This window comes from Poeciliopsis prolifica, unplaced genomic scaffold (assembly GCF_027474105.1).
Source record: "Poeciliopsis prolifica strain line A6 unplaced genomic scaffold, Auburn_PproV2 SCAFFOLD093, whole genome shotgun sequence".
Classification (NCBI taxonomy): Eukaryota; Metazoa; Chordata; class Actinopteri; order Cyprinodontiformes; family Poeciliidae; genus Poeciliopsis; species Poeciliopsis prolifica.
In genome coordinates, this window is record NW_026562468.1 from 307,154 (window position 1) to 330,286 (window position 23,133).

The following is a 23,133-nucleotide window of genomic DNA, read 5'->3' on the forward strand; positions in this document are numbered from 1 at the left end:
GTACCATTAAAGCATAGTGTTTTGGCAGTGTAAAGGCTTGCTTTTACACTTTTATTAATGGTTCAGAGATCAACCTTTTTTAGTTTTCTGTATTTCAACAGATATGATGGATACACAAAAGGACATTTGTGATGCCATTCGAGCAGTGCTTCCTGGTCTTTCTCAGGAGGTTTTGGCTGCTTTAGAGGATGTGTTGGAAAAACTGGGCACTACAACCGCAGATGATTTCCAGTATATCACCGAAGGAGACTTATTGCCTGTGCTGAAGCCCATACAGGCCAGAAGACTGGTTGCTACATGGGCCCAAAATAGTAAGTATTTTGAGATAAAGTCTTGTGTAACTTTTGCACATTGTAAAAGATGAAAAATTGTAACAGTAAAAAGTACATGTACTTGTATATATTTATGTATAACTTAATTTGATATGACCAGTTGATAAGATATTTCAAGATAATAGCAGTTTTGACACTTAAGCATATTGTGTATATCTTTTTTGATAAACATTCTTTTTTTCTTTACCAAAAAAGTTTAGACTGAATGTTTTTCAATTTTATGCGTTGTACCTTTCCAGACTCAATGGCTTCAACTTCAGGCGGGGCATCCTCCTCTCCACAGTCCGTTCAATCCTCTCAACCTGCAGCCTCACTTTCACTACCATCATCTGCTGATACTTCATCGCCTTCCCTGAGCTGCTCCCCAGTTTTGCCAACCTGGGTTGACAGTTGTCAGATACCGTGGCAGAAGCTTCCAGAAGAGCTGATACAGACTTTGGAACGACAGAAAAGGCCAAGTGCACGACTTCGAAGACAAATGGTGAGGATTATTGTCTCTGAAATGATGCTGATTTGCAAGAATCCTACTAAACGCGACACTACTGAAATAGCAGAAAGGATGGTGAGCAGGTATCCAAAGTCACTTAAGGATGTCATTGATGGTGACGTTATTGGACTTGGTTATCATTCCCTGGTAAAACAACTCCAGGCAAGAATTGAAAATGTCAAACGACAAGACACACCAAAGATAACTAAACGCAAGGTGGAATCAGATAATGACACTGATGAGATACCTGCTGAGCAGAAAGCCAGTGTTCAATACACGTATGGCTGTGTCAACTGGGCGCCAAAGTTTTTGCCCCTTTCTGAGACAGTAGAGAGTCAGCTTAAGAAAAAAGAAAACACAAAAACAAAAGACAAAAAATATGCTGCAGAAGATGTGAAAGAACTTATCAAGTCCACCTATTACACGCAACGAAAGGACATCAATAAAGGTACAAGCATCCTGACGCTATGCCAAGAATGGCCTTTTTTGTTCCATGACACTGGCATGGCAGAACACTTCCAGCAACTTACTGGCATCAGTCTGACGGAAGCCTTCTTCACCAATCTGGACAAAAAGGGGGAGCACATCCTCAACTTCCTGAAAAACTGTTTTTGCTCAGAAAGAAAAACAAGTTCTGGAGTCTCTCTTCAAGTTAGCAAGTGAAAAAGGTCACCAGTGGTTGTACAGAGATGATTCTTCTTCTACTTGCTTTTTTTGGTGAGAAGGAAGAGCAAATGTTCCACTATGTTGAGAAGACCAGCCTTGCTGAAGAGGTTGAGATGGAGGATGTGCCAGCAACACCCTGCCTTATTGTGTGTGGTATGTATGAACCAAGTTGACAAAGTAGTTGAATGGTTCACACAGGGGCTTTTTGTGATATATATTTGTTCATGTTTTTTATTCAAAGGGTCCTCTTGCTTCACTGCGGACTGCTTCATGTTGAGTATTGATCAGAAGATTATCAATGACCACATCACTGCCTTCTCCTGTGCCATCTGCCTGATGTTTGGCAGTTACTACTGTTTTAATATACACTACCCAGTGGGACTGCGGTCAACACTGGAGTTCCTCCAGAGGTAATTCTTATACTTAGACAGTGTCTATATTTACCAGCAAGATGAAGTTTTCACATTATAGATCAGAATGTTACTAGTTACTGAAATATAATAAATACAAAAGACAATTGAAATGGAGGGTAACAAACTGCTAAATCTAAATATTCATGATAGAAATAATGCCAGTAGAAACTGTGAAAATGTTTTATCATTTCTTTGCAGTGTTTAAATTGTATATTTTTTTATGGCCATGGACACAGAAGAGTTCTTCAGTCTGTTTGTGAAGCAGGATAGGCACAAAAGCCTGTCACTGAATATTCCTCTGGCTCTGCCACTGAATCCAGCCACCACAAAGCTGGATCTCGTGAAATCTTTCTGTTAAGTCATTTATAAACATAACATTAAATGCAATAAAATTTCTTTTCTTCAAGGTGTTTCTTTTCAATTAATCCGGAGAGAGGAACAAAAGTTGAGCATAGCAAGAGGAGGAAGATCTTTGCGGTCAACCCAAGAGTCCTCACACTCATCGCTGACCTTGCAGACCATGAGTGGACTTAGACCATACTTTGTGAGTCATGTGATATGATGTGTAATGTTATGTTGCCGTATGTTGAAAACTGCATTTTATTGGCATTTAAAGTTTACACTGTAAGATTTCAAAATTTTCATCTTCATGTTAAATGTTGCAAATTTATGTTAGACATTTTTTTTCTATATGTAAATAGCAGATGACAATGAAACAGATTTTATGCTGCACCACTGTCAAGGCTTAATGAATATGTGGTGATTTACAAGTTACAAGTCAAAAAACCTGACAAACGTGAACAGTTCTATACCTATTTCAGAAAGGTTACAGTGGTGGCCAGCACATTTGTTAGAAAGTTCTTATTTCTGTGTATGTGCCAATTTCATATGGATTATTCATTTGAAACACTGCACCAGGATTGAAGTGATAATGTTGTGTCATATCTCTTCAAACTTTTGCACTAATGTAAGTGCTTGCTGCTTTTTGGAAGATGTGTTACAAGTTCTTTGTAATCAGTGTGCACAGGGTTGTGAGAAGTTATACAGTCCAAAAAGTTTTCATTAAATGGAAAAAATACAATAAAGTTTGGTTTTTGGATATTTTATGTAAAATTTACTTATACTTTTCCATGTTTTTACCATTAGACTACACTGGTAACACATCATTTAGCTGATATAATCGATTTGATAATTTTACAAAGTAAATTTGCACTTTTTAAATTCACAATTTACACTGTAAAAAAAGTTTCATTTTTACAGTAAAATACTGGCAGCTGTGGTTGCCAGAATTTAACCGTAAAAATTAGACACTGTAAAAAAGAAAAACTGTAATTTTTACGGTAAAATACTGGCAGCTGTGGTTGCCAGAATTTAACCGTAAAAATTAGACACTGTAAAAAAGAAAAACTGTAATTTTTACGGTAAAATACTGGCAGCTGTGGTTGCCAGAATTTAACCGTAAAAATTACAGTCAGCTAATTTTTACAATTGCTGATTCTACAGTAAAAAAGTGTGTTTTATTTAACCTTTTACTGTAAAAATGACAGTTTTTACCATTAAAATTGATCAAGTTTTATCCTAAAATTTACATTAAATCAATATTACAAATACACTGAATTCCTGTATAATTACAGGGTTTTGTCTGTAATTTCAAAAAAGTATACTTTTTAAAATACAGAGAAAACCCTGTAATTATACAGGAATTCAGTGTATTTGTAATATTGATTTAATGTAAATTTTAGGATAAAACTTGATCAATTTTAATGGTAAAAACTGTCATTTTTACAGTAAAAGGTTAAATAAAACACAATTTTTTACTGTAGAATCAGCAATTGTAAAAATTAGCTGACTGTAATTTTTACGGTTAAATTCTGGCAACCACAGCTGCCAGTATTTTACCGTAAAAATGACAGTTTTTTTTTTTTTTTACAGTGTTTACTTTCTCCATGTCGGCCTCCACGTTGTGGCGTGAAGGCGGCTTTGAGCTCAACGTGTCTTCTCTGAGAGGAAAACTTTTCTTTTTTTCCCTCTTTTTTTCTCGTTTGACAGAACTCGTCTAAATCTGAAGACACCGACCCGGTCGATGTCTTCAGTGAGACATCACGAGGAAGCACGCAGTGGATGCTCTGTTAGGCTCATTATCATCAGAGGCACATTTTCCCTCAGCCACACTGGCTTCTGGACCGCTAATCTGCTGCTCTGATTCCCTGACTCCTCGTTTCCCATGCTGATGCTGAAAGGAAAAACCTCCCCTGGCTCCCCACCACCGTCACCGCTGTCTGCAGGGTCTAATTTAACTGTATTTGCTCTGTCCAATGTCAGTTCACATGTGAGCGTTCAGCAGAAGGAGCTGCAGCATGACGTGGGAGCTAACTTGACCTGGAGGCTCGTGTACGATGAAGAAACAGCAGCAAATCTGCTTTGACTAAGCTGCTCTTTGTTTTGAAAACCCTACAAAGGGTTTTAGTACAAGCGGTATTTTGGCCTGTGGAGAAAATGGATTGTTGCTTCAACTCATATTTGCATTCATATAAAAAAAATACAAATGTCAGTGGAGATTAAGGTCGGCTACTTAATTGCTTTGTCTTGCAGTAACGGCTACAATTCACATTTTGCTTTCATTTAAACACAATTTATTTTGCATCTGACCTGATATTGAAATTAATCAAGGCTTAATTGTGAAAGAAAAGGAAAATGAATGTTTGTGAAAAAAATATGCATATATTCAGTCTGCAATAAAATCAAACCCAGGTTAAGAACCACTGCATTAGAATGATGTGTTTTTTTTATCATATGCAAGTGGTAGGAGGATGAGGCATGGCATGTCCTTAATGACTTATCATGTGTTCAAGTCATTTTAATTGTGTTTAATCTGAAAGTATTTGAAATATCGACAAAGCATTTCTATTTGTAACGGAAATGCTGCTAATCAGAACTTAATGTCTAAAATGTCTGAAGGAAAATACAAAGCAGCCAATCTAAAAGTGGTATTTATTTTTGTATGCACTGAGTGGTTGTGGACCAAAATCAATCAATCAAATCAATTTGTATTTATATAGCACATTTCAGCAGAAAGGCATTTCAAAGTGCTTTACAAAAAACCCAAAAACACAAAGTCATGCAACATAGAATGAACAATACATTGTTACATATTACATTTCAAATACAATTCTAAACAGGTGTGTTTTTAGTTGAGATTTAAAGGAAGTCAGGGTTTCTGCTGTTTTACAGTTTTCTGGAAGTTTGTTCCAAATTTTTGGTGCATAGTTGCTGAAAGCTGCTTCTCCTCTCTTGGTTCTGGTTCTGGGGATGCAGAGCAGACCAGAACCAGAATCTGAGAGGTCTGGAAGGTTGATACAGCAGATCTTTGATGTATTGTGGTGCTAAACTGTTCAGTGATTTGTAAACTAACAACAGTATTTTAAAATCTATTCTTTGAGCTACAGGAAGCCAGTGGAGGGACTTTAAAACTGCTGTTATGTCTCTATCTTCCTGGTTTTAGTGAGAATGCGAGCAGCAGCTTCTGGATCAGCTGCAGCTGTTTGATTGATTTGTTGGACAGGCCTGTGAAGACGCTGTTACAATAATCAATGCGACTAAAGATAAACTCATGGATGAGTTTCTCTAGATCTGACTGAGACATTAGTCCTCTAATCCTGGAGATGTTCTTCAGGTGATAGAAGGCTGATTTTGTTACTGTCTTTATGTGGCTTGCAAGGTTCAAGTCCGAGTCCATCACTACTCTCAGGTTTCGGGCCTGATCGCTAGTTTTTAGTTGTAATAACTGAAGCTGTGCATTGACTTTAGATCGTTCCTCTTTAGGTCCAAAATTAATGACTTCAATTTTGTTTCTGTTCAGCTGGAGAATGCTTTGGCACATCCACACATTAATTACTTCACTGGCTGAAATCACATGCTAAAAGCACCTCCACAGCATTCCAAAAGTCTTCATTTTGACAAGAAATACAGTGGTGAGAGCTGGTGACAAGAAATCACCTGGTGACAAGAAATCACCTGCTAAAACGGCAGTGCTCACTATCCATTTCTCAGCAGCAACTTGAGCCAGAGGTCGTAGAGTCAATGGTGACATTGGCCAGGTGGTGCTACAGAAAGCACAGCTGTCATGGCTGTCCTTTGGAGATTCACGCTACGAGGCCAGCTAACACGACAGAGTAAATAAGTGTTGACAGAGTCCCAAGAGTCAAGGACGGATTCATTTTCTGACCCATCTCTCATGCTCTTTTCAACTTCTGCCCTTGATTCATCAACATAACAAACCGAGGTGAAACATAGCAGGTCACACCAACAGAAAGAGACATTTCTGGGCTATGGTCTTGTGTTTGCCTTGCTCTCACAGGTCTCTTCAATCACCTACAACTTAGTGGAAAACATGTAGAGACATTTCAGCGTTTAGCTGCTGGCAAACAGTCGATGTCTTTAGTTTTAATAAAGAACTATTGTTCAGAGGCTTTTTGAGGGAAAGCCTCTGCAAGTGCAGATGATAAACAGGAACAGATGCTGCCTCCAGAGGTCTTAAGGTGCTGACACAGGAAGCAGAGTCATGCTGGTGTTAAGCTGGTCTGGGGAACGTCAACACACTTGCCATCTGACATCAGATGGTTCAAAGATGAAGCTGCTTCATTTTGAGAATGGCTCCGCTCCACTCACATAAAACCAACTGTCAGAGGATAAATATCTGTTCTGATGGATTTGCTTCATACAGCAGAAACAAAATAATTAGAATTTACTACTTATTGCTTTAGAAATGTATGCAAACTCATTGCCTCAAAAGAAAAATGTCAAGTTCTAAAGACTTAAAAATTGTAATATTTGGAAGTTCTACATTTTAAGTTTACTCAGCTTGACAAACTTGATCCTTTTGAGTGAATTCTACTGTAATAGAACTGATAGATTTAACTCAACTTGAAAAACTGATTTAGTTCTCCTTACTTAAAAAATATCTGCAAACTTAGTTTTACAATTTTTGTGACTTAATAAATCTGAGTATGTTTTAATTACTTAACAAAACTCAAGGCATATATACTTTTGCATGTAAGGTGTAGCGTTGTATGTTTGTTTTACTTTAAAAAAGTGAACAAACTATGACTGTTTTCCATACTTTCTGTCAATGTGTAAGCAGAGAGATATGTAAAAAGCAGGAGCCAGGAAGTGTTTCATTAAGCATTTCCTTGTTATCTAAGTATTTTTTAGTTCAAGAGAAGCTAAGCTCTGGTTGTTGATTGAGTAATTATAACATGCTCAGATTTATTAAGTTATCTTAAGTTATAGTCATTCAATTTGCACAAGTTAATGCTCGTCAAAATTATAGTCAAGTTGAGTAAACAACTTAAGGTGTACAATTTGCACATACTAAAACGTTTAAGTTTTAAAAGATTGATTTTTTTTCTGAGGTAAGGTGAGCTAATATGATTTTATAGTGTTGGCAATAAAACTTCATTTTGAAAGATCAAATTTCACTTTCACAAAAAGGATTTTACAACTCAGAAAAAATACATAGGTGGAATGAAGTTGTGAAAACATCACTGAAAATGAGAACTTCAGGTCCAGTTTTTGGTAACATTTGCTGCATTATTTTTATTGTACCGTATTTTGCAGACTATAAGTCGCTCCAGAGGATAAGTCGCACATAAAATGCATAATGAAGAAGTAAAATAAATATATAAGTCGCTCTGGAGTATGAGTCGCATTTTTGAGGAAAATTTATTTGATAAAATCCAACACCAAGAACAGACATGTCATCTTGAAATGCAATAAAAATAGAATAGAGGCTGAATAATTGTACAGTATGCTAACGTTACATGACAAACAACGAACTGAGAACGTGCCTGGTATGTTAACATAACATATTAAGAGTTATTCAGATAACTATAGCATAAATAACATGCTAACAAGTTTACCAAACCATCCCTGTCTCCAAATTACAAAACATCCTTGGTGTTGCTTGAGAACAACTCTGCTAACTCCGAAGGTAGAATAACAGAGGCCTAGAGCTCCCTCTTGTGGTTTAGTGTGAAAATAACATGTGATATAATATAATGATGTAGAAATTTCCACACATAAGTCACTCCAGAGCATAAGTCCCATCCCCACCCAAACTATGAAAAAGACTGCGACTTAGACCGGAAAATACAGTGGTCATGTTAAAACACCAAATCAAACAGTTTTAAACATGGATTGAGAATAAAACTAATGCTGCAGGAGCTTAGATGATTCCTGTCCTCACATCAAATCGACAATCAAACACAGAGTAAGTACGATTCTATTTTTAACGTCAGCGTCTGTGATGCCTGCTGGGAAACATTAATGATCCAGTTTTAAGTGTTATGTTGAAATAAAAATATGTTTTCATCAGATTGACATAAGTTTAAACGTTTGGTTTATGAAGGCTGTAAATCTTGACGCAGTTTAGTTGTCATTATTCTGAGGCCTTTCACTGCTTTGTTACAGAGAACAGTTTAAAGCGGTCCTAAACACTCTTTATGGGTTGCTTACAATGGGCTGCAGTTTTAGAAAGAAAAGAAAGACTACGCTGCATGTAGTGCTGTTGTCAACCACCTCATCAACCAAAAAATCTCCCCACACATGTTTCCCATCTTCACTGCTTCCTCTCTTCCTTCCACAGAAGATCAATTTCCTTTACAATGTTAGCTGGATATTGTGCCTGTGTTATACTATATATTTTGGAAGCAACTATTTCGGCTAAGGTCTGAAATGAAAGAAGTTTTATTAAAACTTGGTTATCTATTTAGAAGGGCTATGAGACAAAGTCTGGCTTTTCTGTTTAATCTGACAGAATACATAGGTAGGAGAAGAAAGAGTTGTGCGCCCGTAGTGAGAAGAGGAAAGCTACACTGTAAAAAATTGCTGTAAAAAAACGGCCAAAACTGAACAGTATCATACTGTTTCTATTGAAAACGGTACTGCACCGTGAAAAACAATGCATTCTGGGCAATTATTACCGTTTTCAATAAAATACTGTAGTATACTGTGAGTAGCATTGCATTTTGGGAATGATTTTAGATTCAATGGTAAGGAGGCTGTCTTTAAACAGAACGCTACTGTTCTGAAGAAGACATGTTGTTGTGACATGACAAGTCCTTGTAACTTTCTTTACAAGGACTATCCATTTGAATCCTGCATTTTATGAGCCAATCCTAAGGTAAGTTATTTTTGATGATTCATATTTACAAATATTGACATGTTTGGAAGCTCTTTTTCTTTCTTTTGTGTAATTTAACTTGAATTGCTATGATTAGCTGCTAAAGTGAAATTGGTGAATGGATATCGACTGGGAATTTGGAGTTTCACAGAGTTGACTTGGCAGAAAACTGTTTAAATGTTATGCTGGTGTATTTTTATTAACTCAACATTCAAAAGTTTGTCTTCACCTAGCACACATTAAACCCTGACTCCTTAAGCATCATATGCTAATCTGAAATTACTGCATTTTCAGGCGCTTTCTTGATATCAACCCTGAGGGACCAAGGCCACTGTAGCAGGATCATCTCCAAGAGGACAGGGAAAACTTTTCAAAAGAAGTCGGTCACTGTCATCCCCCGTGTTTCAACTCTGCTAAAAAACCTCATGGACTTTGAGTGGAATTTCATAGTGAGAACTTTCTAACCAAGCTATAGATATTGTTGCCCCTCCACGCAAAAACAAACAAACAAAAAACTATACAGGCATGAAGGCAACTTATCCCTGAACAGGAGTGTTTTTGAGAGATGTTTTTGGTTTAAAGGTCAGCATAATCTTAAGACATCTCTTTTAATGAAGAGCATACATTTTGTTAAGCCTCCCACTTTCTGTTCTTCAGATGTAATTTTGACTGTACAGGCACCATGTTTAACTTATTTTGGCAGTGTTGTCAAATATTGTTTCATTGTTTTATCATTTGAAGTTGGAGCTCTGCACTGTAACAAATTGCTGTAAAAAACGGCCAAAACGTAACAGTATTATAGTGTTTCTATTGAAAACGGTACTTCACCGTGAAAAACAATGCATTCTGGGCAATTATTACTGTGGACAACTCTTGGTTGTCTCCCTGATCCAACACACCTAGCTGAATCACCTCCTAAATGCAATCAAGTTCTCCAGAGTCCTGCCAAGGACCTCATTATTTGACTCAGGTGTGTTGGGTTATCTAAAGGTTGCAGGAGACCGGCCCTCGAGGACCTGGAGTGCCCACCCCTAACAGAACGCTACTGTATTTCTCAAGAAGACACGTCTTTGTGACATGCGGAAGCAACCTGTATAATATTCTTTCCAAGGACTATCCATTTCTATCCTGCATTGAATGAGCCAATCCCAAGGTAAGTTGGAGCATAATTTATTTGTCAGATGATGTTGTCATGCAGTTCTCGTTTTTAAGCAGACTGTAGCTCAAGGGTGGGCACTCCAGGTCCTCGAGGGCCGGTCTCCTGCAACTTTTAGATGTATCTGTACTTCAACACACCTGAGTCAAATAATGAGGTCATTAGCAGGTCTCTGGAGAACTTGATTGCATTTAGGAGGTGATTCAGCTATTGGATTCAGGTGTGTTGGATCAGGGAGACAACCAAGAGTTGCAGGACACTGGCCCTCGAGGACCAGGAGTGCCCACCCCTGCTGTAGCTGTTTGAAAGTTAGCTTAGTTAATCTGTCATGCCGTAATAAGGAAGCTAGCTATCATTATTTGATATATCTTGTAGATAAGAAGGCTGAAAAATAAAGGAATCCATTTTTATTGTTACTCAGTTATTTTTTTATGATTTCTATTTACAAATAATATGTTTGGAAGCTCTTTTTCTTTTTGTGCAATTTGACTTGAATTGCTATGATTAGCTGCCAAAGTGAAATTGTTGAATGGATATCAACTGGGAATTTGAATTTTTACAAAGTTGACTTGGCAGAAAACTGTTTAAATGTTATGCTGGTGTCTCTTTATTGTATTTAACTCTTAACATTCAAAACTTTGTCTTCATTTACATCCCCAAAGTGTACCTTTTGTGTGTATTTTGCAGAAAGTGTAGTCTGTTGAAGCAGCAGAAAATATTTCACAAACATTTTCAGTACCTTCCATAAAGTTGATGTTAAACCAGAACTGTAAAGTGTGTGACAGGCAAAGTGATTTTTGTCATTGTTGATAATCCTGTTTTCAATTTGATTTTACATTGTTGGATTTTATCTAAAAAATGTTTCCATGCTACATCTGTGCCAATGATTGTGGCACTGCATTGGCATATCTTAGGCACATGAGAATTCACAGTAATATTCCAAACTTAATCTTTAACTGTCCCTGGACGGACTGCAAAAGGACATTCCACAAATTTGCAGCTTTAAAATCACATGTTTACAGACACCATAAAGAAGGGCACGTGGTTAGGCCAGGATGTGGTATAACTGAACTATCATGCCATGTTGACTTGTGTAGTGTCACTTGTGAAAATATGAGCTGTTTCTTTTCTCATCTTAAAATGCACATCAAAGAGGGGAAAACAGTTGGATGTCCATTTAGACCAGGGGTGTCAAATTCATTTTGGTTTAGGGGCAACATTCAGCTTAATCTGATCTCCAGGGGCCGCACAAATTAACTCATTGCAAGATTAAATAGAACTAATGAAAGTGGACTCGTTGATTTTTATATTAAACAAATTTCACTTTTACAAAAATATATTATGAATAACTTCAGACTTTTAATATACAATTTCAACAATAATTTTACTCAGTTAAACATTTATTTAAGTGCATTATGCGTAAGAACTGATCGCAGTGATTCTACAAAGTTGCAAAACATTTATTGACAGTTTTTGGAACTTCAAACACTGTCCTGCATGAAAAAATACATCAAACAGATAAAAATTAAGAAATGATTTAAAATCAATTTTCTACATCTGGGAAGCAATTTAAACAAATTAGCGAGCTTCACACATTTGAAATGTTAAGTGTTTTAAACAGACATTTGATTAAGTACATTTGTCGCCTTTCTTGTTGATGCATAAAATATATACATATAGAAAAACTTTCATACATAACATGTATTGCATGCATGAGAAATATTTCACTCAACGAACTGACAATGACTGAGAGCTCTGGCTCGGATGAAATTAACAGTTCGGAGAACCACCTTCATGACATGGTGCATTTTAGCGACTTGCAGCATAATGCTTCCTGATGCAAAATACAATGAAATATCCAAAACTCCCCTCCCTTTATTTGCAGCTTGGACTTTTTGACGGCGCACCATCAGTAGCTAGGCTTACGGTGCGGGACCGGTCCACCCGGAGCGGGACCGGTCCACCCCGACTCGGTCCGGCGCTCCAACAACGGAGCGGAAAATGTCTTCAGATGTCATGGTGTCGGTCATGGGCACCAACTCTAGAAACTCCTCTGTGACAGTGAACGTCTCATCAACTCCACAAATAAATATGGCCAGTTGAGCGACATCAGCAACGTCAGTACTCTCTCTCATCACTGGCAACAGAAAATGCCAGAAATGACTCCGTTTTGCGTTTAAGCTGGTTGTCCAAATCTGCCGATAGTTCCGAAATCCTGTCTGCGACGGTATTTCTAGTCAAGCTAATCTTGGCAAAAGCTTGTCGCTTCTCAGGACACACAACTTGAACATCTTCAGCATGCAGTTATTGACGAACTCCCCCACAGGAAGGCTTTGATGCTAACGCTATTTGGCTAGCAGTTAGCTAGCTGGCTTTCACCGCAGCATCACTGGCCTCTCGACTCCGGATGAAAACAGATTGCTGTTTCCTCAGACCCGTCAACATTTCATTTATCTTCTGATTCTCAGTTCTCCTTGCAAGTGCTTGTATTATTCACCATGCGTAACTGGGTCTATATTAATAGTTATATATTTACACAAAAATGTTTTCTTTAATGTATTTGTCAGTTTTCATCTGGCTGTTCTTGTGTTCTTCTGTCTCTGTTATGGGGGGTTTGGTCCTCCAGCTCCGCCTTACTTTCTTCTTCTCTTGTTCAGGGTCCTCCAGGACTGTTATAAATGTTAAGTTATTCATTTCCTCTTCCCTTTTGTCATTCGTTCCACTGGGGAGAGGCAAGTTTTGTGGTCCATTGGAACCCTTTCATTCATATTCTTCAAATGTTTATTTTTCCATCTGTGCTAATTATATGTGTTTGAATATTTTCATTTGAGTTATTACTCCTTTATAACATTGTTATGTTGTATAGATTGGGCTGGAGAACTGGAGCACATGCTATGTGCTAATGCTAATATCTCCAGATTGACAGATCAATAAACGGAGACTGCCTCCAAACCCAGACTTGATGCTTTGTGGTTCATCCGATCACCACACACACAACGCAGAAGTTCACCGGTCACACTTGGTGCCGTTCGACCCGAGACATCTCCGATCAAGTCTGCAGTGAGCGCTCCCCAGTACCGCTTCGCTGCGACGATCTCTGGCCGTCTTCTGGTCCCGAGCTGCGTCGCTGGCCTCTTTGCCCTCAGTGGTGTCTGACAGGTTTAACATCACTACCTTCTGTTGCGCTAGGCGCTCAACTACAACGAAACAAACTTTTCCATTAAATTTTTTTTCTGCATTTGCCCTGGGTGTGTGAACTTTTTTTTTTCTTTTTTCTTTTTTTTGTTCTATTTTTTTTAATTGTTATTGTTATTTTTATTTTATTTGTATGCTTTGTTGCAGTTCTGACATGTCTCATGCTACTCTGCCTGAACTTGAATATGTAGGCAGGGGTGTCAGTTTTGGCCTTGCATCAAATCCTCATAATGCTTCACTGTGTTTTGGGAGGGGTAGGCCTGCCTTGACTGCAGGCCAGAAGAGGAGACACAAGGGCAGTGGTCGTCATGTGAAACCTGGGACATTCAGGAATCTGACGCCGCTTGACTGGACTCCTGAATGTGAGGAAGCCTTTGTGCAGTTGAAAAATGCACTCCTCAATTCTGTGGTTTTGGCGCACCCAGATTTTGACAGGCCCTTTATCCTTTCCACAGATGCTTCCACTGATGGTCTGGGCGCTGTTCTTTCTCAGGTACCGGTGGGTGAGGAGAGGGCAAGACCAGTTGCTTTCGCTAGCAAGTCTCTCAGTCGTGGCCAAACCAAGTACCCTGCTCATAGACTTGAGTTTTTGGCTCTTAAATGGGCAGTGTGTGATAAGTTCAGTCATTGGCTCAAGGGTCATAAATTCACTGTTTGGACCGATAACAACCCTCTCACGTACATTCTGACCAAGCCAAAACTGGATGCTTGTGAGCAACGCTGGGTCTCCAAGCTTTCTCCGTACACCTTTGACATCAAGTATGTCCCGGGCAGGTTGAATGTTGTGGCGGATGCTCTGAGCAGAAGGCCATTTGTTGGCTCGCTGGCTGAACATGTGCTGACGGAACCCTATGTTGACCTGTTGAAGCAGGCTTGTGAAGTGACGGATGAGTCTGTACAGGCAGCTTTCCATCTGACTTGTCACCCCCAGTCTTTGGTTGACTTACCGTTCTCGATGGCTGTCAATGTCTCCATGACTGAGGATGATGTCTCTTCTGTGTTATCGTCCACCAGCGCCTGGGAGGCGGCAACCAGACACCGGGCCGCGTCCCTGGCTGACCACTTGCCGTCAGTGGTTGCTCCTAATGCTGACGCTTCTTCTGTGCTATCCAAAGCAGAGCTTCAGTCTCAACAGGAGCACGATGCCTCGCTCTCAAGGGTTCTCCATTATGTGACCAGGAAGCGGAGGCCTTCTAGACGTGAACGCTACAACGAGTGTCAGCAGACCTTAAAACTTTTGAAGCAGTGGGATAGACTTCTGCTTTTGGATGGGATTCTTTACCGTGTCACCAAAGATCCCTTGATGAAACGCAAGCGCTTTCAACTTGTCGTACCACAGTCCCTGCAGTCAGTGGTACTTTCTGGCATACATGACAACGCTGGCAACCAAGGCCAACCGCGCACTTTGTCGCTGGCTCGTCAACGTTTTTTTTTTGGCTTGATATGGACAAAGATGTACGTAACTATGTGAGGCAGTGTTCAAGGTGTTTTCTCAGTTAGACCCCTGAACCAGCTGCCAGGGCACCACTGGAGAGTATAAAGACCTGTGCTCCACTTGAGTTAGTGTGCATTGATTTCTGGTCAGCTGAAGACAGCAGCAACAAGTCTGTGGATGTACTTGTGATCACTGACCACTTTACTAAGTTGGCGCATGCCTTCACATGTCGTGACCAGTCAGCTAAGAGTGTAGCAAAGAGGCTGTGGGAGGGTTTCTTCTGCGTATATGGTTTTTCTCAGCGCATACATTCTGACCAGGGCCCAAGCTTTGAGAGTGAGTTGGTGGCAGAGTTATTGGAAATGGGTGGCATTATGAAATCGCACACTACGCCCTACCACCCCATGGGCAATGGCGTTACGGAGAGGTTTAACCGGACTTTGGGGAGCATGTTGAGATCTCTGCCCCCTAGAGTGAAACATAAGTGGCCGCAAATGATTCAGTCGATGACATTTGTGTACAATTGTACTGCACATGAAACGACTGGGTTTGCACCCTTTTACCTGATGTTTGGACGTGTTCCACGGTTACCGGTTGACCTTATTTTCAAGAGTGTTCTCTGTGATGACACAGTTTGTGATTACAATGCCTATGTCAAGTCCCTCGTGGATGATCTGCATTCTGCTATGGTCCTGGCTCAAGAACACAGCGCTGCTGAGCAGAGACATCAATCAAGACAGTACAACAAAAGGGTCAGGGGCTTACCTCTGTCGGTGGGGGACCGGGTGCTGTTGGCAAACAAGAGCGTGAGAGGGAAACGTAAGCTGTCAGATAAATGGGAGTCTACGGTTTTTGAGGTGGTTGCTTCCAAGCCCGGCCTTAACCTCTATAAGATCAGGGATTCGTCAGGACGTGAAAGGACTGTTCATCGCAACCTCCTGCTCCAGATCAACTTCTTGCCCTTGGACCCTTCATTGGGTGAGCAGCATTCTGTTGGCTCTGTTGCTACCCCTGAGGAGCCTGATGCTTCCTCCTCTGAGAGAGGATCTGACGCCCTGGGGACTGGTGACCCTCCTTGTGCCAGTGAGTCTAGTGAGGTTCGTACAGCATCCTGGGTTCAGGCACAGTCATCATGTGAGAGCAAGTCTTCTGCTTCCCTTGGGTGGGCTGGTGCAGGTGCTCCTTTACCCCCTTCCATTGAGTCACATAGTCACCACGGGGACTTGCATGATCTCCAGGATGGGGGATTAGGTCACAGGGTCACTATGCGTCTGGGCAGGATTATCAAGCCGGTGCGTAGATTGATTGAGTCTATGGCCCAGACTCTGCCTGTTTCTGGGAGTCAAACAGTTACATCTCCTATCACGGCTGTATGACTTCCCTTCTTTTTTTTGTTTGTTTGTTTGTTTTTTCCCAGTACTTCATCTTTGGTCACTTGATTGTTATGTTTTTGGGATAGTGCTTTGTTGAGTATATGGATGGCATGTACACACTTTTCTTTCTGAATATCGTAATTGGCCAAAATGGTGTGGTGTATAGGGGACCGCATCCTGCCTGAAAGGTTTTCGAAACCACTTCATCTTTTCGTAGATGACTCTTTTGCTGACTTCGCCCGTTGGCTGTGGTATTTTTTGGCCTGTATTGTTTTTTTGTTTGTTTGTTTATTTTCCTTATGGTTTTATAATTTTGTGTAAATCTAGTGGGGTGAATGTAACTGGGTCTATATTAATAGTTATATATTTACACAAAAATGTTTTCTTTAATGTATTTGTCAGTTTTCATCTGGCTGTTCTTGTGTTCTTCTGTCTCTGTTATGGGGGGTTTGGTCCTCCAGCTCCGCCTTACTTTCTTCTTCTCTTGTTCAGGGTCCTCCAGGACTGTTATAAATGTTAAGTTATTCATTTCCTCTTCCCTTTTGTCATTCGTTCCACTGGGGAGAGGCAAGTTTTGTGGTCCATTGGAACCCTTTCATTCATATTCTTCAAATGTTTATTTTTCCATCTGTGCTAATTATATGTGTTTGAATATTTTCATTTGAGTTATTACTCCTTTATAACATTGTTATGTTGTATAGATTGGGCTGGAGAACTGGAGCACATGCTATGTGCTAATGATTGACAGATCAATAAACGGAGACTGCCTCCAAACCCAGACTTGATGCTTTGTGGTTCATTCGATCACCACACACACAACGCAGAAGTTCACCGGTCACACATGCTGAGTTTCATAGTGGCGGCGAATATTGTATTCCTTAAGCACCGAAACTTGCTGCAGGCACACAAGGCACACGGGTTTTCCATTCACCTCCGTGAACAAATAAGAAGAAGTAAATTTTTCTTGAAAAATCCGACACTGTGTCTGTCTACCTTTCCCTTTTGAGAAAGACATGTCGTTGATGAAGCTGCCGGGACCAAAATAAAACGCTGATAAAGCGATAGAATCGAAGCTGTTTACAGAACCTGAAGCTCAGTGCTGCCATCTGCTGTTAAATCCGATGTCTGCTCTGAATAAAACTGCGCCCCTCGTGGACAATATTGGAATTGCAGATTTTCAATTAAACGAAGTGTATGTTGTTTTTTTTTCAATCATAATGGTCCGGCTGGGGGCATTTAGACCCCGGGCCGGACTAAATCGTTCGGCGGGCCGGTTTCGGCCCGCGGGCCGTACGTTTGACACCCCTGATTTAGACAATGTGAAAAGCAGTTTTGAGTGTTATCCACATTCTCATCACATATGTCTAGAAAACACAGGCACAGTTCTGAGGATGGTCTACTTGGTTCTGTTGTGGGAGCTTCAGTTGTAAAACCAGGTACTTCTCATGGCTGTACTGAAGGGGACCAGTTGAGTGATATGGATCTTACTGTTCCTAGTGATGCATGCAGTGAACAGTCAGATGTCTGCCCAGAAAATGTTGACGCCACACAGTTTTTAAAAAATTTAGCCCTCTTCTACCTTAAACTACAAGCTAAGTTGTTGCTTCCATCCTCTGTTATCCAGTCAATTCTTGAAGGTTTTCAAGAAATGCATGGTATCAGCCAGTCACACATGCTTTTCAAACTTAGGGAAAAAATGGTTGCACTTGGAGTCTCAGAATCTGACATAATAACAATTATTGATGGCCTGAAAACTGAAGATTTATTGAGGGCTTGCAATACCAACACACTGAAAACTGACCAGAGAAGAAAATCCGTGTTTAAAAATCGCTTTAATTATGTTGAGCCAGTGCCCATTTGTCTAGGTCAAAACGAGACTTTAACTGTGAGTCAGTGATGGAGCAATACAAACAAGTACACTCCCGTGCTCCATTTGATGATGTTTTTCAAGATGTATGGGATGGTGCTAATATTAAGGAAAACTTGTTGTTCAAGTCAGAGACCTCATCACTTGGTTTGATCTTATACCAAGACTCATTTGAAGTGGTAAACCCGTTAGGGTCTGGCAAGAAAAAACACAAGATACTTGCAGTATACCTTACTCTTGCTGATATCTTGCCCCAGAACAGATCAAGCATTGATCACATGCAACTTGTTCTGCTTTGTAATGAGCAGGATTTTAAATATTTTGGTCAAGATTTAGTCATGGGTTCCCTTGTAAAAGACCTGAAAGATCTTGAGGAGAGTGGCATTAAAATGCCAGATGGAACTTCATGCAAAGGAACCTTGTGCGCTATTGCTGGTGACAACTTTGGTTCACACAACATTGGGGGCTTTGTTGAGAATTTCAGTCGGAGCTCACATTTCTGTAGGTACTGTGAAATTGACAGAAAATCATTTGAGTCTGATCCTCTTTCCAAGGGTACTAATCGAACTGCACAGTCATACAAAGATCATGCTCAGAGCAGTGATGGAGATTCAGCTGTAAGTGGAGGTGTCAAGTTTGACTCCATCTTCAATGATCTGAACTATTTTCATGTATGCCGGCCAGGATTACCACCTTGTCTTGGCCATGATCTTTTTGAATGGATTGTATCATCTGATCTTGCGTTGTTTGTAAAACATCTTGTCAAAGTAAATCAGCTGTTTACTTATCTTGAGTTGAATCGAATAATAAGTCACTTACATTATCTTGGTAATGATGCCACCAGCAAACCTTGTGAGGTTAATCCCAACAGTGAGAAACTTAGTGGCCATGCTGGGCAAAACTGGTGTTTGCTAAGAATGTTGCCAGTCTTGATTGGGAAAATAAAAAAGCCCAGCAAATAATGAAGTGTGGCAACTGATTTTACAACTCAGAGAGATTGTGGAGTTAATCTGTGCACCTCGTATTTCGACTGGTCAGATAGCAAGTTTAAGAGTGCGTATTGACGAAAACTACACATGTTTCCTGATGACCCAATGAAGCCCAAGCATCATTATCTCTGTCATTATCCAGAGCTTATTTTGCATTTTGGACCACTCATTCGTTTGTGGACGTTAAGATTTGAGAGTAAACATACATACTTTAAACAATGTGCAAGAAAGTTGCACAATTTTAAGAACCTTTCCTCAACTCTTGCAGAGAGACATCAGCTTCTTCAGGCTTTTTTGAGTAACTTTTTCCCACCAGCTGTTGTAGTTGATAAGGGTACAGAATTTGGGTTGGAGGACTACAATGATGACATCAGAGAATCAGTTGCACATCACACTTTTGAATCTGAAAACACTCTCATTGCCCATGAGGTGAATGTTAAGGGTACAAAATACAAGAAGAATATGGTAGTTGTGATTGCTGATTGTGAGTAGAGGTACATTGTAGGAAAAATTAAAGTAATACTCATCCATAGAAATTCAGAAGTGCATTTCATCAGTGAAAAATTTCTTGCTGTTCGTCTCCCTGAAATGGGTGTTTATTATATTTCACAAAATTATAAAAGCTATTGCTGAGTACACCGTCGATGGCATGGAATTACTAGTTCTTCATCATGCTATCCTCTTATTGTAGATCAATGTCTACATTACATGAAGAAATCCAGAGCATCATCCTCAAGGCATTGCCAAATCTTTCAGAGGAAACTCAAAGTCTACTTATTTCAAGACTTCAAGCTTCTGGATTGGAGACAAAAGGGGACTTGAAATATGTCCAACAAGAAGACCTGGCTGACCTATTGCCTGTTATTCAGCTCCGGAAACTGTTGGACGCATTTAAATCAGGTAATGCTTAAATGTTCAGTAGCCATAAGGTAAATTTGTGCAATTTTTATGTGATTCAATCTTTTTTCCAAATCGCTGTCTTTATATCATAATTGACAAACTTTTCTTTGATTTAGAGACAGAGGTGGTCATTCCAGATCTCCAGAGTCATCCATGCCCTACACCACTGTCCAGCCCATCACTGCTAGAATGTAGTTTGCCACCATCCAGCCCATCAACTTCCTTGTCTGACTGCAGCACTCCAAGCAACAGCAGTTCTCCATTCCTCATATCCAAAACTTGGCCAGAAACATTCCAAGTCCCTTGGGACAAAATGCCACTGGAGATTTGTTCAGCCATTGCCAATAAAAAGAGACCAAACCCTGCAGAGCGGCGGCAGATGATGAGAGTACTCGTTGATGAAATGAGGAAACATGAGGCTAACCCCACACGTTCTCAGTGTCTCACAGTTTGTCAAAATATTGTGAGGCAGTACCCCCAGAGTTTTGCCGATGTTTTTGCAGATGGCTCACTTATGGCAGGATGTTATACTTCACTGCTTATACAAGTAAAAACACGTATTGAAAATTTTAATCGTGATGGTAACTTTGCACGCCACCGTGCTTCAAGGTCTTCTGGGTCGAGCTCTGGCCGCAAGAGGGGGCCCACTGACTCATATGGATGCACCAGATTTCAGCCTGAACTTCCACCGGAAGAGACTGATGACACAATTGAACAAAAACGCCAAAGATTGGAGGAGATATATAGACAAGAAGGTGCACGTGGCATTGAAAGAGCAGAGGTCAGTAGTCTTATGGAGATCACATTCTGTCTACAACGTCGCCATATTAACAGAATTCCAGCTCCTGCCATTGAGGATCTCAGACGTGACTGGCCATACCTCTTCCATCAGAGGAGCATCTATGCTCATTTTCAGCTTCTAACAGACCGTAATGTTTTGCGTCTCCTTGAGCTTTCCATGGAGGAATGTGGGACCAATCATAGAATACTTCCAAAGCAAATCCACAAACAAAGCGACTTTCTGTCAGGATGAAGATGCTGAGGTGGCACTTCATGTTGTCCAGCTACTGATGGCCCATTTCAAAGAGAGCACAGATGGCCTCATCCTTTCCACAGATGTTAGTTTTGTTAATTTATTTTCATAATATTTATTCTGATATATTTCACTGAATTGTTGACACCTGAATTCATCCTTAGGAACTAATGTTCTTACTGAAATTTCATTGATCTGTACAGTCATCTGCCACAGTGAGTGATGTTGAGGAGACCATCGAGCTGCCTTTGACACCACGCCTGATACTACTCTGTGAGTGCACTGTTAACTGACATGGACTGCAAAGTTTCAGTGACTATATGTCCTTGAATTATAATACAACCTGATATGACAGATAGTAGGTCACCTTACCTCAAAAAGAAATTTCTGCAAAAATGTTTTCTGCAGCCCAAAGTGAGTATTTAGTGTAACCTGTGTACAATTGTCTACAAAACACACAAAAAAGCTTCAGGGTGATTATTTTGGGGTTTTTGGGGGGTTAAGCATAACATGCATCCTATTACAATTCCATTCAAAAAGCCAAAGATCAAAGAATTTGACAGATGGAAAAATTACAATTTTGTTTTACATTAATTGAATAGAAAAATAGAAGAAAAAATGAAATAATCAAGAGAAGTTGATCACAAAACAGCTTTCAAAGATAACCTACTAATTGGTATCTAGTTTTCCCAAGAGTTCACGATAAGCTAAGTGGCAACAGAGATCACTTACGGTTAGGTCAATATCAACTTTGCCTGTAGAAACTTTCTTTTTTTGAGATTTAGCTCATATGTTCTTAGGTTGTCAGTAGACATCGTAAGAAAGATGATCTAACTGGAGAATGAATAAAGATGGCCATAACTTTGCAAAGAAAAACCAAACTCATTGTGGCTTAAGATTTTTAGGACAATAATACGATACAATAACATGCAGATGAGACAAGGTTTTGATTTATTTGTATTGCATGAAACAAGATATGTAAATGAATGTTGTTTTAGAAATAATGGTAAAGGTAATTTGTAGTAGTCACAATACTTGTTCTAATGTTATTTTATTTTTCAGGTGGAAAAGACCATGTCACTGCTGGGCACTGGATGATTAGTCTTGAGAGCCATGCTGTATTTGAGGGCATTCAACCAACCTTTGTGACAGGGCTTGCTGCACTGTTTTCAATGTACTACATCTTTAATTTACAATATCAAGAAGAGGCTGCATGTACACTTGAATTCATCCAGAGGTAAGGTTTGTGTCCGCCTTTCCGTCCCACCTTTTCCCACCTAGCACTCATTAAACCCTGACTTCTCAAGCATCATATGCTAATCTGAAATTACTGCATTTTCAGGCGCTTTCTTGATATCAATCCTGAAAGAGGGACCAAGGCCAGCTGTGGCAAGATGGTCTCCAAGAGGACAGGAAAAACTGTTCAAAAGAAGTCTGTCACTGTCAACCCACGTGTGTCAAGTCTGCTAAAAAACCTAATGGACTTTGAATGGCATTTCATATAAGTTAGTCTAGATATTGTTGCCCCTCCGCACAAATTTTTCTTTTTTTTTTTTTTAAAGGTCAGCATAATCTTAGACATGTCTTTTGATTTATAGCATATATTTTGTTAAGCTCCCACTTTCTGTTCTTCAGATGTAATTTGTAATTTTGACTGTACAAGCACAATGCTTAACTTATCTTGGCAGTGTGTTGTCTGAGCAATGTTTGAGTTGGTTTTTTTTTTTTTTTTCAAATAAATGTTGGTTGACATGATGGAACTTACATTTTCTAAGTGTTTTTTTTTATGTTTCTATTTTGAATTGGAAATTTACTGTAGTAAGCTGTATGTGAATTCAACAGTAATGGTACCATAGAAAAACTGTAATATACTGGCAACACAGCTGCCAGTAGACTACTGTAAATCTGATTCAAAACAGCAATGTGCTGTAATCAAAAGATTTCTTTTGTGACGGTAATATACTGTAAAGTTGATTACAGTAAGGGTACTGTATATTAACAGTATAATGCTGGCAACCCTGCTGACAGCATTTTACTGTAAAAACACAGGGCAATTTTTTACAGTGTATTGTTGAAGTCTGAAACTTTCATCAATAACCTGAACCTC

The 23,133-nt window shown here is 39.6% G+C and overlaps 1 pseudogene; it reads left to right on the forward strand.

Moving 5' to 3' along the window:
* Positions 1-22,788, forward strand: part of LOC129353604 (uncharacterized) — a 30,040-nt pseudogene extending 7,252 nt beyond the window's left edge.
* The last annotated feature ends 345 nt before the right edge of the window (positions 22,789-23,133 follow it).